Here is a 12,550-nt window from a genome sequence, read left to right as displayed (position 1 = left end):
ATTCCAAACGCTTTCTTCTTCTTGTCTGGCTTTTCTGCCCACATAGGAACAGGTCCGGTCCTGGTCTCCGGGGACAGCCGCGCAAGACCGCGCAGGAGCGGGCTCGCCGTCCGAGTGGGTGCGACCACCGTCAGGGGCGAGGACGTGGAGCGCCTGCGGGGAGGCCCGGCTCCCCCCTTCCGGGGCATCTCGGGGCCGCGGGGCTGCGCAGAGCTCGGCCGTCGCTCCGAGGCCCCCGGAGGCTGCTGTCCCCGCGGCGGGTGTGGACGCCCCCCGCGTCTGCGAGGCCGCGCCCAGGGCCTGGGGGAGCACGGACAGCCCCCGCCGCCGTCCAGGCCCCCGTGCGGGCTCCACCTGCGGCCAAACCTGCGGACGCGAACGTCCAGCCGCGTCCACTTGCGGCCGAGCCCGCGGGGCGGTCAGATGAGGGCCACCTGCGGGGTCACGTGCAGAAGGCGCGGCGCCTCCCGGGGCGGGGGGGTCCACCTCCCGCCGGGACACCCTCCGGAGGCGAGGTCACCCGGGGCTGCGGGGTGGGGGAGGGGAGACGGGCGGGGCGGGAGGGGTGGGGGCGGGGAGGGGTCGCTCCGAGGCCCGACGCACCGCCCCCTGTCGGTCCCGGGAGGAGCTGCGCGTCTATCAGCCCTATGTTCCCGCTGGGAGGAAAAAGAGTGGGTTTCCCGAGCAGCTGACAGGACGATTAACCCCCGTGAGGCCAAATCCTTCGCGTGGGGCCGCCACTCCGCTCCTCACGAGCCCCTGCACCTCAGAGGAAAAAAGCCAACTTGACCCCGACGTGACTTGAACACGCAACCTTCTGATCTGGAGTCAGACGCGCTACCATTGCGCCACGAGGTCACAGCAAGCGTAACCGTCCGCGTCATTAAAGACCTCGCTGAGGCGGCGCCGTCGCGAGGCTCCGGAGACGCAGGCGCTTTCTCCGCGCCGCCCGCCCCCACTCGGAGGAGGAGCCGGCCGCCACGCGCTTGCGCGACCGGGGTAGGGGCGCCGCGAGCGAGTGCAGGGCGTGGCCGAGGCCGGGTCCCCGGCTCCTTCCAGAGATCCCCAAAACAGAAAGCGCGGTGGGCATCTCCCATCGCCGGGAAACTAAGGACTTAATCAACGAGCTTGATAAACGCAAGGACTTCACTATTTTTTTTCAGTTTGCAAATCAGCTCACTGCATTTGTCAATTTTTAAAAACTGAAGTATAGTTGATTTACAATTATTATATTTAAACTATAAAAATAAACATTGTCTTTGAGGAAAGCCAGAACAGCGCCTGGAAGAAAATTAGAATCTTTGACCATCCACCATCCAGACATAACCGCTGCTAATACTTCCATGTGCGGTATTTCTTTTTGCAGATTTTTAACGGCTACATCCACATCCCAAATATGTTACTGGACTTTCAGCTGACAGCACACTTCCGGAAAAGTAGCCATGAATTTTAACAAAGGGCAAATACTTGTGTATCCGGCGCCCAAATCGAGAAAGACATTAGCACCCGCCCCTTCCAGTCGCTTCAAATCCAATTTTGAGATGAGATTATATTGTACCTAACATTTTGTTAATATTCTCACTTGTCACTGTATTGTCCGCATATTTTAGTTGATATGTTTTCTAGCATAATGTTAAAGGGTTCATTGTCCATCTCATGGGAGTCCTAAGACCCTGCTTCTGGATAGTACTTTTTCCTTTTTATTAAATAAGAAAGATGAAATTATTCAATAAGGGAGTAAATATGCTTTTAAGTAAAAAAGAGCGCTATCCTGGTCTGCTTAAGAACAAGAAGCATCAATTAACTCAATAAATACAACACCCGCAGGGCCCGGTGTTCTTTACAGAAGGAGAGATGGAGCCGCCCGCCTTTGCTGGAGGAAGGGAAACCGTCGTCTGATGCTCGCAGTGAACTTGGGGTTGGGGGCAGCTGAGACCGCCAGAGCATCTACTGTCTAACAGGAAAGGAGGCGCGGCCGCTTCTGTGTTTGTGGCCACGTGTGACACTAGAGGCATTTGGGATTGACCCCAGGGCTGTTAGAGAAGCAGAGGCCAGGAGGCTCTATCCCTGTGCTCCCAAGGGAAGAGCCAGCCAGCTCACAGCATGATTGCTGATGCCTTGTCCGGATTCCACGTAGCCAGAGACCAGAGTCACCTCCTTATTGCTTTTGGTGGCCCAGGGGTGACGTGGACCCTGACGGGGGTGGGGGCAGGGATGGGGGACCAAGGGAGTGGAGGCAGTGAATGAGGTGGAGTCCCCAGATTTGGATTCACCTTCAGGCTGATCACACACTCCTTTCCCTTCTCCCCCCGCAAGCCCTCCAGCCTTGGCCGCACAGCAAAGTCACTGTGAGGAAGAGCCAGTGCCCTTCCCATGGAGGCCAAGGGCCCAGAATCTACTGGGAGGAATGCCTCACCCACAAGGAAAGACCAGAGACGCTCTTGAAATCCTGCTCAGAATTTTGGATACACACGTCCCGGCCCCTCTTCTCCTGGGATGTGGAAGCAAAACCTGATGTTTGATTGTGCTGTGGCTGCACCCCTACAGGACAGTGTGGTGACGCAAATGGACAAAGGGATTAAAGAAGTTGGTGCAGGTAGTGTACAGGGACCCCTTTGGAAAGTGAGAGCCCTGCCTGCCAGGACAGACCAGAGTGCAGCAGTGCAGTGGTCATGCAGTTGTGCAGGGTCACGTCGTCTTTTGTGGGGTTTTTTGCTTTTTGTTTTTTGGTGGGGGGGCTGTGCAGCATGAACCCGTGCCCTGGGCATTGGGGGCACGGAGTGTTAACCACTGGCCCGCCAGGGAAGTCCCCCAATTTTTGTTTTTCAAAATACTGGATTTTAAAAATTTATCTTAACTGCTGAGGTTTTTGGTGTCCCTACCCGCCAGAGAATGCCTCACTCACCTCACCCTAGTTCCGGCCTTGCTTCTCACCAAAATTCTGCTGATGCCCAGAAATCGTAAAGAACTGCTTCCTTATTTTAGGACTAAACTCTATTACACCAAAAAACAAAAACAAAACAACCCCCCCCCCAAAAAAACCCCACAGGGCTTCCTGGTGGCACAGTGGTTGAGAGTTGAGACATGAACCCGTGTCCCCTGCATCGGCAGGCGGACTCAACCACTGCGCACCAGGGAAGCCCGAAAAAAAATTTTTTTTTTAATAAATTTACTTATTTTACTTATTTATTTTTGGCTGCGTTGGGTCTTCGTTGCTACGCGCGAGCTTTCTCTAGTTGCGGCGAGCGGGGGCTACTACTCTTCTTTGCGGTGCGTGGGCTTCTCATTGCGGTGGCTTTTCTTGCTGTGGAGCACGGGCTCTAGGGTGTGCGGGCTTCAGTAGTTGTGGTGCGCGGGCTTCAGTAGTTGTGGCTTGCGGGCTCTAGAGCACAGGCTCAGTAGTTGCGGCTTGCGGGCTCTAGAGCACAGGCTCAGTAGTTGCGGTGCACGGGCTCAGTAGTTGTGGCGCACGGGCTTAGTTGCTCCGTGGCATGTGGGATCTTCCCGGATCAGGGCTCAAACCCGTGTCCCCTGCATGGCAGGCAGATTCTTAACCACTACACCACCAGGGAAGTCCCATAAATCACTTTTATGACAAAACAGTCAATGTCCAGTTAATACAAAAACAGGATGAGTGCCAACACTGGCAAAGAGTGTGGGGAAATAGATATTCTCACTCAGGACTGGAAAAGAATATAAACTGGAACTAGCTGTTTGGATCATAATGTGGCAAATGTTTTAAAAATGCTTCTGTCCAAGCATTTCCTCTTCTAGAGAATAGTTACTAAAACAGTTAAGGCTAGAGGCAAAGATGTACCTTCAAGATCGTTCGCATCAAAGCTGTGCTTGTAACAGTGAAGCCCAGGAGGCAACTGGACTGTTCCATTTTACAAGCTCAGTCTGGATTTCCATGCAAATGAGCAGGGGAGCTGGCCTTGGCAAGTGCTTGCATTTATGAGCTACCCGAATAAAGGGATGTCGTACTCAGACTCTAGGAATAACTGCTGTGGAGCAAGTATGCAGGGATGGAACATTTAAATTTTTCATTACAAATCCTGGGAGCCAGCATTGTGTAAGCCAGAGCCCCAGGCTGAGGACAGGACTCCTCCAAGCTGTGGCCTCCTGATTGACAAGAAAGGCCAGTCGCAGCCCATGACGGGAGATGGAAGCCCCTGGCCGCTGCAGAGAGGAAAAAAACTGCAGATTTGGGGAGAATGGAAGAAGTTTTCACATATTGAGGTGGGGGGGAAGTCATTCTGGTTATACATGAGCTAACTCGAATTATATACTAACCAAACAGCCTGTGTGTGCTGTCCAACATATACTGCACATCTGCTGTAAAGAAAAGGGTGCACTGACCAGAAGTAAAGCATGTCCATGTTAAAAATAAAGATGAAAGGCCTCCCTTTCTGGGACGCCAGTGCTGGTTTCTCCTTTGATGGTAAGACTCCCTTCACAGGTGCCCAGGCCACCCTGGCTCACTTTGTATTTGCTGGTCCGTTTTTTTGAAACCTTGAAGGAGTGTGTCCCTGACTTGTTTGATGTTGTTCGTTCTGACAAGATATAAAACTGTGCTGAAAACCATGCTTCTCTGTAGCAGATCCTCAGAGCTACTGAGAGCCTGTCTCCCGGGCTACAGTCCTCACTTTGGCTCAAATAAAACTTTTCTGTTCCCATTATAGTTTGGTTATTGATTATTTGTGTCAACAGGGAGTCTGTGAACTTCAGGCATTTAGATTTTTGGGTTTTTTGGGGGTTTTAAATATATTTTTTATTTATTTCGCTGCACTGGGTCTTAGCTGTGGCATGTGGGATCTAGTTCCCTGACCAGGGATCAAACCTGGACCACCTGCATTGGGAGTGCAGAGTCTTAGCCACTGGACCACCAGGGAAGTCCCAATGATTTTGTTTTATGCCAGGTTTTCCTCCTTTGCTATCTGCCTCGAAAACCTTGATTAGGAAAGAAACCGTCCCTTAAGATGGGAAAATCCAAGAGGATTACAGTTGGAAAGTCTGCGCCTCCCTGCCTGTCCTTCCCCTTTTAAAGTTTCTGTGACCCTATTAGGTTTTGGTTTTGCTGAGGACATACTTCAGTATAAATCCGAGTAAGTTTGGCTGGGCTCGAATGTCTTCAATGATCTAATGGAAAGGTTGCCACACTTGTTCGTGGTCAGAAGAGACTGGGGCAGTGTGGATGCCCTTTACCTTGGAGAAATGGAGAGCCAGAAGCAGAAAGTTCTGTCTGCAGGGTATTGGCTGTGGGTGTACATAGCGAGAGACAAGGGTCCTGTCCAGCTGGTCCCCATGTGACAATAAATGTGACTTTCTCAACTTTGCCCCATGTGACAATGTTGGCCAAACTCATCTCTGGAGATGTTTTTCAGCCTAGAGATCTTGACTCGGCATTTTACTAAACCCAAAAGCCCTGCTTACTGTCACCCGCCAGATGCCGCTGATGGCAACTGGGGGCTACGCACAGAGGCTTTGATGGCAGACAGGACCCTGTAATTCCATCAACAGTCAGAGGAAGACAATGCCATCTTTTGGGGACTAAAACAGCTGTCTTCCAACATGGAAGAACTATAAAAGGGAGAGCCTTGTCCCTATTCATCAGAATTTAAATATGGGCTTAAACTGCCTTAGACAAGAAAGGATTACTGTGGAAGATTGATTCCCTCTACCAAGCAGGTGGCAAGCATACCAGCCCCGTCCTTGCCGCCTACTAACTGTGTGCCACTGGACAGGTCACCTGACGTTTCTTTGCCCTAGAGTCCTCAATTCTAAACTGTGATATAACCGATCTCAAAGGGTTGTTGGGAAGGATAAGCCAAGGAATCCTCTGGAAATGGGTTCCAGAGAGCACAATGTTTTGTTTCCTAATTCTTAGCATGTCTCCTAGGCTTCCACGGACATGTCAGAATATAGGACTTCAGAGTTGTCAGGGCTGCCCAGGACTGTGGGGAAAGATGTGATTTAACCTAATTCTAGGCTCTGTCTAAGCACGAGTAGTAACTAAGCCTGCTGTCAATACTTACAGCAGAGTCACATAAGCCAGCAGATGGCTATGGCACAGCTCCCTTTTCCACTTTACCTTCTTCTGTTGTTTCCCCCTCTCCTTTCTCTCGAATATGTATTGTTCTTCTCTGATTAGGCTTTAGTGGAGTCCAACCAAATCACCCTAATTGCATCCCCAGAATAGCCAGTGTGATCTTGTACTCTCTGATGGATGTGTAAATTGGGGAATCATCACCACAAAATGACTCATAAACCTACAAGTGGCCTGGAACCTCAGATCTTTGCAAATTTTATCACTTTTATGAGGACCTACTATGCCCCTGGCACCGTGGTAGGTATTTTATGTGTTACTTCATTTAATCTTCACAACCAATACCCTCTTGAATTCTTCACTGAACTTTGCCTTCCTTGATGGTTGAATGGTCAGGCCCCATAAATGGCTGCCCCCTTGCTCTCTGTACACCCCCTGCCCAACCCGGCCCTGCCTCACCCCTACCTTATGCGCGTGATTGCCTCCCCATCTTAATCTGAAAGTTTAATCAGTAACTATCCGCGTGATCAGCCTGACCCCCAGCTAATGACTGTCCTAGCCCTCGGACTGGAGCAGCTCCAGTGTGTTCAGTCATCACCAGGAAACATCGACCCTCATGATGGTTGCTAACTCAGAGCTGTGCGAGACCTGTTCCTTCAAGCAGTTCCCCCATTGACCAAGGGGTGTTTCTGACCTCATGCTCCGTAAACCTGAGAGCTCTCCCTCCCCACAGTGAAGACTGCTGCCGTGTCCTGCCTGCCCTGTGCCGTACACAGCGGGGTGTCACTGCAGGACCTTTGCCTCTGCCATGTAAGATTCCCCGTCCAATAAACAGATGTCTCTGTGGCTGTCTCCTGGCTCTTTCTTTCATCTTCACTGCTGGGCAATTACAAGGACTGCAGGACTGAGGTGTGCAGCCCAACAATGGTCTTTATTTATTGTTCTCCATTCTTTCTCACGTGAAATAACTCCCTTGGAAGAGCCTTGTGCCATTTTTTAACTTTTCCAAAGAGATTTTTCTGCTTTGGGCTTCCATTCATATTTTGATAGTATAAGGACTCTGCCATTTTTACAGAGATACTTTCGAATGTTTAATCTGTTGTTCAGTCTGTTGATATCTTCTCTTCCTGAAGGGAAGTGTTCCTACGAATAAAATAGGAATTACTATAGGCTCCCAAACTCTTCTAGAAAGTCTGGCCGAGGACTGAGGTCCCCATCTCCCTCAGGACAACCACCAGCCAACCAATCCTGGGGTACCTCGGGAAAGAACTGCACTCTCCACGCCTTTGAGAGCTGGGGGCTAAGCCCTATTTTGAGCTTCTGAGATTTCTTATCCAGGAGGACATCCTGTCTGCACCTGTCAAAACTTTTAGACACTCCCAAGACCTAGTTCCTGGTTCTCTTCTTCAGTTTTCCTCTACAGGGTGGGACCCTTCTTTTACTTCCTACACTCTCAACTCAGTTTCTTGTATGGATATTTCCAGAGGTTCAGTGAGGTCCAGAATAAATTTGTTCCAAGGCTCTAGAGCTGGCCCGCTGTTCCGTTTGTGCCTACGCCGCCCGTCCTTCCCAGGGCAGTTCTGCTCCAGGCCGCGCCCCCCGCCTGGCTCCCCGGACCTTCACGGACGAGGCCAGGAGGGAGGCAAGAGCAGGTACAAAGGCAAGGGTGGGCCTGAGAGACTCGACTGCCGGAGGCAGCGGCCTGGGCCTGGACGGGCGGTGGGCGAGGACTGGCCTCATCTCTGGGACCCGGGACACCTGGGCACAGGTAGGAGGCACCTGCGTTACTAGCACAGCCTCAGGTGCACGAGCTCCGCTTTTAGCCCCGCCCTGCGCCCGGCCGACCAATCCCGCTGCGGCTCCACATGCTTCACAATGGGGCGTCAGTGACGTCATGCGGCCCCACGTGACTCATCCCGGAAGACCTCCCAGCCTGCCCTTCGCCCTCCTTTCTGCATCCCGAGGACTCTCTGCCTCTGTCCAGTGCGGTGATGTCACCAGTTTATTTTTAAACTTATCATTGAGTTTATCGAGGCCTATTGCCCCTGAGGCCGCAGATGAGCTGACTTAGGAGGAAAGCTGCAAGGGGAATCTGAGAGCACAGGAAATGAGGTGCTGTGCCTCAAGGTCCACTCTTACTTGCTGAGCATGGATTTTGTGAGCTCTTAAACGGGGCTCATGTTGTCTCCTAGTGGAGAGTGAACACTGTCCCTGCCAAGTGAGTAATTAAGGCCGGATGAGAGTCACAGATGTTGCCCCCGAAGGCCCTAACCCTCTCCGTGTTCCCAAAGCGAAGTCCACGAAGGGGTCTGTGTGAGGTGGGCAAGAGGTGCAAGTGGTCACGGAAACGTTTCCTGACGCCCCCTGACTGACCCGCCGCTCCTTCCCGCCACAATCCATCTAAAGGCACTGAGCTGGAGGACTTCCTGCCCACATCCGGAAAGCGTCATCGAGGGGCTTTGGAGCTGGGCTGCCTGGACTGGAGTCCCCACCTGTCACTGGCTCTCGTGGGTCGAGGGTGTGTCTTAAACTCCCTCTCGCTCTCACCGTCTACGTATAAAGAGGAGCCTCACTCAGGGCTACTGGGAGGTTGGTGTAAGAACCAATAAAGCACTCCGAACATACCTGTGCTCTGTCAGCTTTTTTATGATCTACTGCAATATTTAAAACAGCCCTGGGTTCACAACTTTGTGCCAAATGACAGCCCTTCTCCCTTGATTCATCTTGTCAACGTCTTCATTCAGAGGTGCTATTAGCGGGACTCGTTCACGTTTGCCCATCTTCCTCTTTTTAGAGGTGACAGGGCAGATGTACTCACTCGAGCAGCTGCTGCTGAGAGTGGTGGGCTCAGACTGAGGACTTCCTGTGGGAAGCAGGCGAGTGAGAACAGAGCTGGGAACTTGAAGATGAATGACAAAAACGTGCAGCTAGGGCTTCCTTGGTGGCGCAGTGGTTAAGAATCCTCCTGCCAATGCAGGGGACACGGGTTCGAACCCTGGTCCGTGAAGATCCCACATCCCACATGCCGCAGAGCAACTAAGTCTGTGCGCCACAACTACTGAGCCTGCGCTCTAGAGCCCACGAGCCACAACTACTGAGCCCACGTGCCACAACTACTGAAGCCCGCGCGCCTAGAGCCAGTGCTCCACAACAAGAGAAGCCACCGCAATGAGAAGCCCACGCACCACAATGAAGAGTAGCCCCCGCTCGCCACAACTAGAGAAAGCCTGCGCGCAGCAACAAAGACCCAGTGCAGCCAAAAATAAATAAATAAATAAAATAAATTTATAAACAAAAACGTGCAGCTAGAGCGGAGGTTCAGAGGAGTGTGAGGGCCAGTAACGCATGGTGGACGATTCAGAACCACCACTGCAGGCCTCCCTCGGTCCGTGTCCATCCACGCCTGGGTTTGGACCATGAACTCTAAGGCACCAAGATCATCTGTTGTTGTAAGATCATCTGTTGTTGCCCCCTTTGACTGGGCCTCTCTCAATGAAGACAAAGTAAAATGCCTCTCTCCAAGTCTGTGATTTTCAAATGGTTTCCATTTAGAGGTCTTTCATGGGTTTGGGAAAGTGAGGGACTGGATTAACCACTCAGGCTGGCCCCATTTTCTTAGATCTCCCATCGTTTCTTTTTGTCTGTTTTTCTGCCACACTTCGCGGCTTGTGTGATTTTTTAAAAAATAAATTTATTTATTTTATTTATGGCTGCGTTGGGTCTTCGTTGCTGCACGCGGGCTTTTCTCTAGTTGCGGTGAGCAGGGGCTACTCTTCATTGCGGTGTGCAGGCTTCTCATTGCGGTGGCTTCTCTTGTTGCAGAGCACGGGCTCTAGGTGCACAGGCTTCGGTAGTTGTTGGGCATGGGCTTAGTTGCTCTGCGGCATGTGGGATCTTCCATGACCAGGAATCAAACCCATGTCCCTTGCATTGGCAGGCGGATTCTTAACCACTGCACCACCAGGGAAGCCAGCTTGTAGGATCTTAATTCCCCAAACAGGACCACGAGGGAAGTCTCAGTTTCCCTGTGGTTTTAAATCTGCAGCCTAGGGGTGGAGGAGTTGAAGAAAGCCCTTTAAAGGAGAGAAACTGGAGGCTATATCACAAGCTCCAACTTTACCGGAAGGGGCTTGCAGCGTCATAATTTCTGCATTTGACTGAAGGGCTTGGTTCTGGTGGTTATGAAGACTTAGAAGTCCCAAGGCCTGCAGTCAGCAAGCTGGAGACCCAGGACAGCCAGTGGCATAGATCCAGTCTGAGTCCAAAGGCCTGAAACCCAGGAGAGCAATGGTGTAACTCCAGTCCGAGTTCCAGTCTGAGTGCTGGAGAAGACCCATCTCAACGTGAGTCAGCGAGAGCATGTTCTCCCTCATTCCACCTTTGTGTTCTATTCAGGCCTCTAACAGATTGGGTGAGGCCCACCCACAGTGGGGAGGGGAAGCTGCTTTACTCAGTTACCAATTCAAATTATAATCTCATCCAAAAACGCCCATGCAGGGCTTCCCTGGTGGCGCAGTGGTTGAGAGTCCGCCTGCCGATGCAGGGGACATGGGTTCGTGCCCCGGTCCGGGAAGATCCCACATGCCGCGGAGCAGCTGGGCCCGTGAGCCATGGTCGCCGAGCCTGCGCTCTGCAACGGGAGAGGCCACAACAGTGAGAGGCCCGCATACCGCAAAAAAAAAAAAACGCCCATGCAGACACACCCCAAATAGTATTTGACTAAGTATCTGGGCACCCCGTGGCCCAGGCAAATTGATACATAAAATTAAGCATCATAGGACTTCCCTGGTGGTGCAGTGGTTAAGAATCCGCCTGCCAATGCAGGGGACACGGGTTCAAGCCCTGGTCCAGGAAGATCCCACATGCTGTGGAGCAACGAAGCCCATGCACCAGAACTACTGAGCCCACGCACCTAGAGCCCATGCTCTGCAACAAGACCGCAACGAGAAGCCCACGCACCACAACAAAGAGTAGCCCCTGCTTGCCGCAACTAGAAAAGCCAGAACGCAGCAACGAAGACCCAACGCAGCCAAAAAAAAAAATAAATAAATAAATAAAAATTATTTTTTAAAAAAAAGAAGTTACACCTCTGAGAGGGAAGCTAGATCCTATATTAGATTCCTAGGGCTGCTGTAACAAAGAGCCACAAACTGGGTGTCTCAAAACACAGAAATTTATTCTCTCACAGTCCTGGAGGCCAGCAGTCTAAAGTCAAGGTAGCAGCAGGGTTGGTCCTCTCTGGAGGCGCTGATGGAGCGTCTGTTCCATGCCCCTTTCCCGGCTTCCAGGGTTGCTAGCAATCCTTGCCTTGTAGCCACATCCCTCCCATCTCTGCCTCCATCTTCATGAGACATCCTCAGTTTTGCACCTCTTTCTCGAATCTCCCCCTCCTTTCTCTTATGAGGACATCAGTCAATGGAATTATGACCTACCTTAAATCCAGGATGATCTCATTTGAGATCTTTAACTGGATTATGTCTGCAAAGATCCTATTATTTCCAAATAAGGTGACAACTGAGGTTCATGGTGGGTATGTCTTTTTGGGTGACACTATTCAACCCCTAACAGACCCATCTCTTGCTTGCAGATGGCCTGGGTCTCTGACTGCCATCCTGCTACAGACTAAGACTTCGACTTTGGGCATATTCCATAGCCTTCCTGATCTTTAGTTTCCTCACTAGTTAAAGGAGGTATGGTCTTTGTCTGGTCTGCCTCACTCACTCAGCCTTTTATTCAATGCATTTTTGTTGAGCACCTTTTAGACACTGGCCTATACATCTTGACACCTCATGTGATCTTTTGGGTAAAGAACAGAGTAATCAAGGTGATGCCAGCAAGACAGCAAGATAGGAAGTCTCAGCCCTCATCCCCAACAGGGACATCAAAGTAACACTAGAAATACCAAAAGATCTTTACGAGAACTCCAGAAACCAACTAAGAAGTTGCAGTACCCCAGGCAAATATAAAGCCAAGAACAGCCACATTGAAAAGTGTAAGAAGAGACATTTCACTTTATCTGTGATTGCCAACCGCCCCCCCCAGGCCAGCACAGTTTGTACCTGGGGTGTGGGGTGGGGTGTGGGGTGTGGGGAAGAGAACATGAAATGTGTGTCATCATTCCAGCTTTCAGAGGGCTGCCCAAGGCACTGGTTTCTGTCTCTCCTGACTTGAGGGCTAACAGAACCAATGCAGTTTGGATGTCTGGAGGCTGCCAAAAGCAAGGAGGAGTGAGGGCAGCTTTCGGCAGCACCAGAGGGCCTGTGGTACTGCAGACAGAGGCCAGGGCAGCTTGGTGTGATCAGAAGATGCCTAAATTCATAGCTTCTCCCCCAGGAGGGAGAGAGAAGGGCAGAGCGTGAGTACAGCATTCTGGCTTTTTGGAGATGTGCCTGAGGACTGGTATCTATCTTGCCTGCTTTGGGGAGCTGACAGGCGGCTGGCATGCTTCAGATGCCTGGGGGCTGCTGAGAACAGAGGAGAGCTAGGGAACATGCAGTACCTTAG

General features: G+C 51.5%; 1 non-coding gene across 1 annotated transcript; it reads right to left on the bottom strand.

Moving 5' to 3' along the window:
- Window positions 1-786: 786 nt before the first annotated feature.
- On the bottom strand, window positions 787-858 carry TRNAW-CCA (transfer RNA tryptophan (anticodon CCA)). The gene has a single exon. It is a non-coding gene; the product is annotated as a tRNA-Trp (tRNA).
- Window positions 859-12,550: the final 11,692 nt, after the last annotated feature.

This window comes from Mesoplodon densirostris, chromosome 18 (assembly GCF_025265405.1).
Source record: "Mesoplodon densirostris isolate mMesDen1 chromosome 18, mMesDen1 primary haplotype, whole genome shotgun sequence".
Lineage (NCBI taxonomy): Eukaryota > Metazoa > Chordata > Mammalia > Artiodactyla > Ziphiidae > Mesoplodon > Mesoplodon densirostris.
Note: the sequence above shows the minus strand (reverse complement) of the source record. Positions and strands in the feature narration are given on the sequence as shown.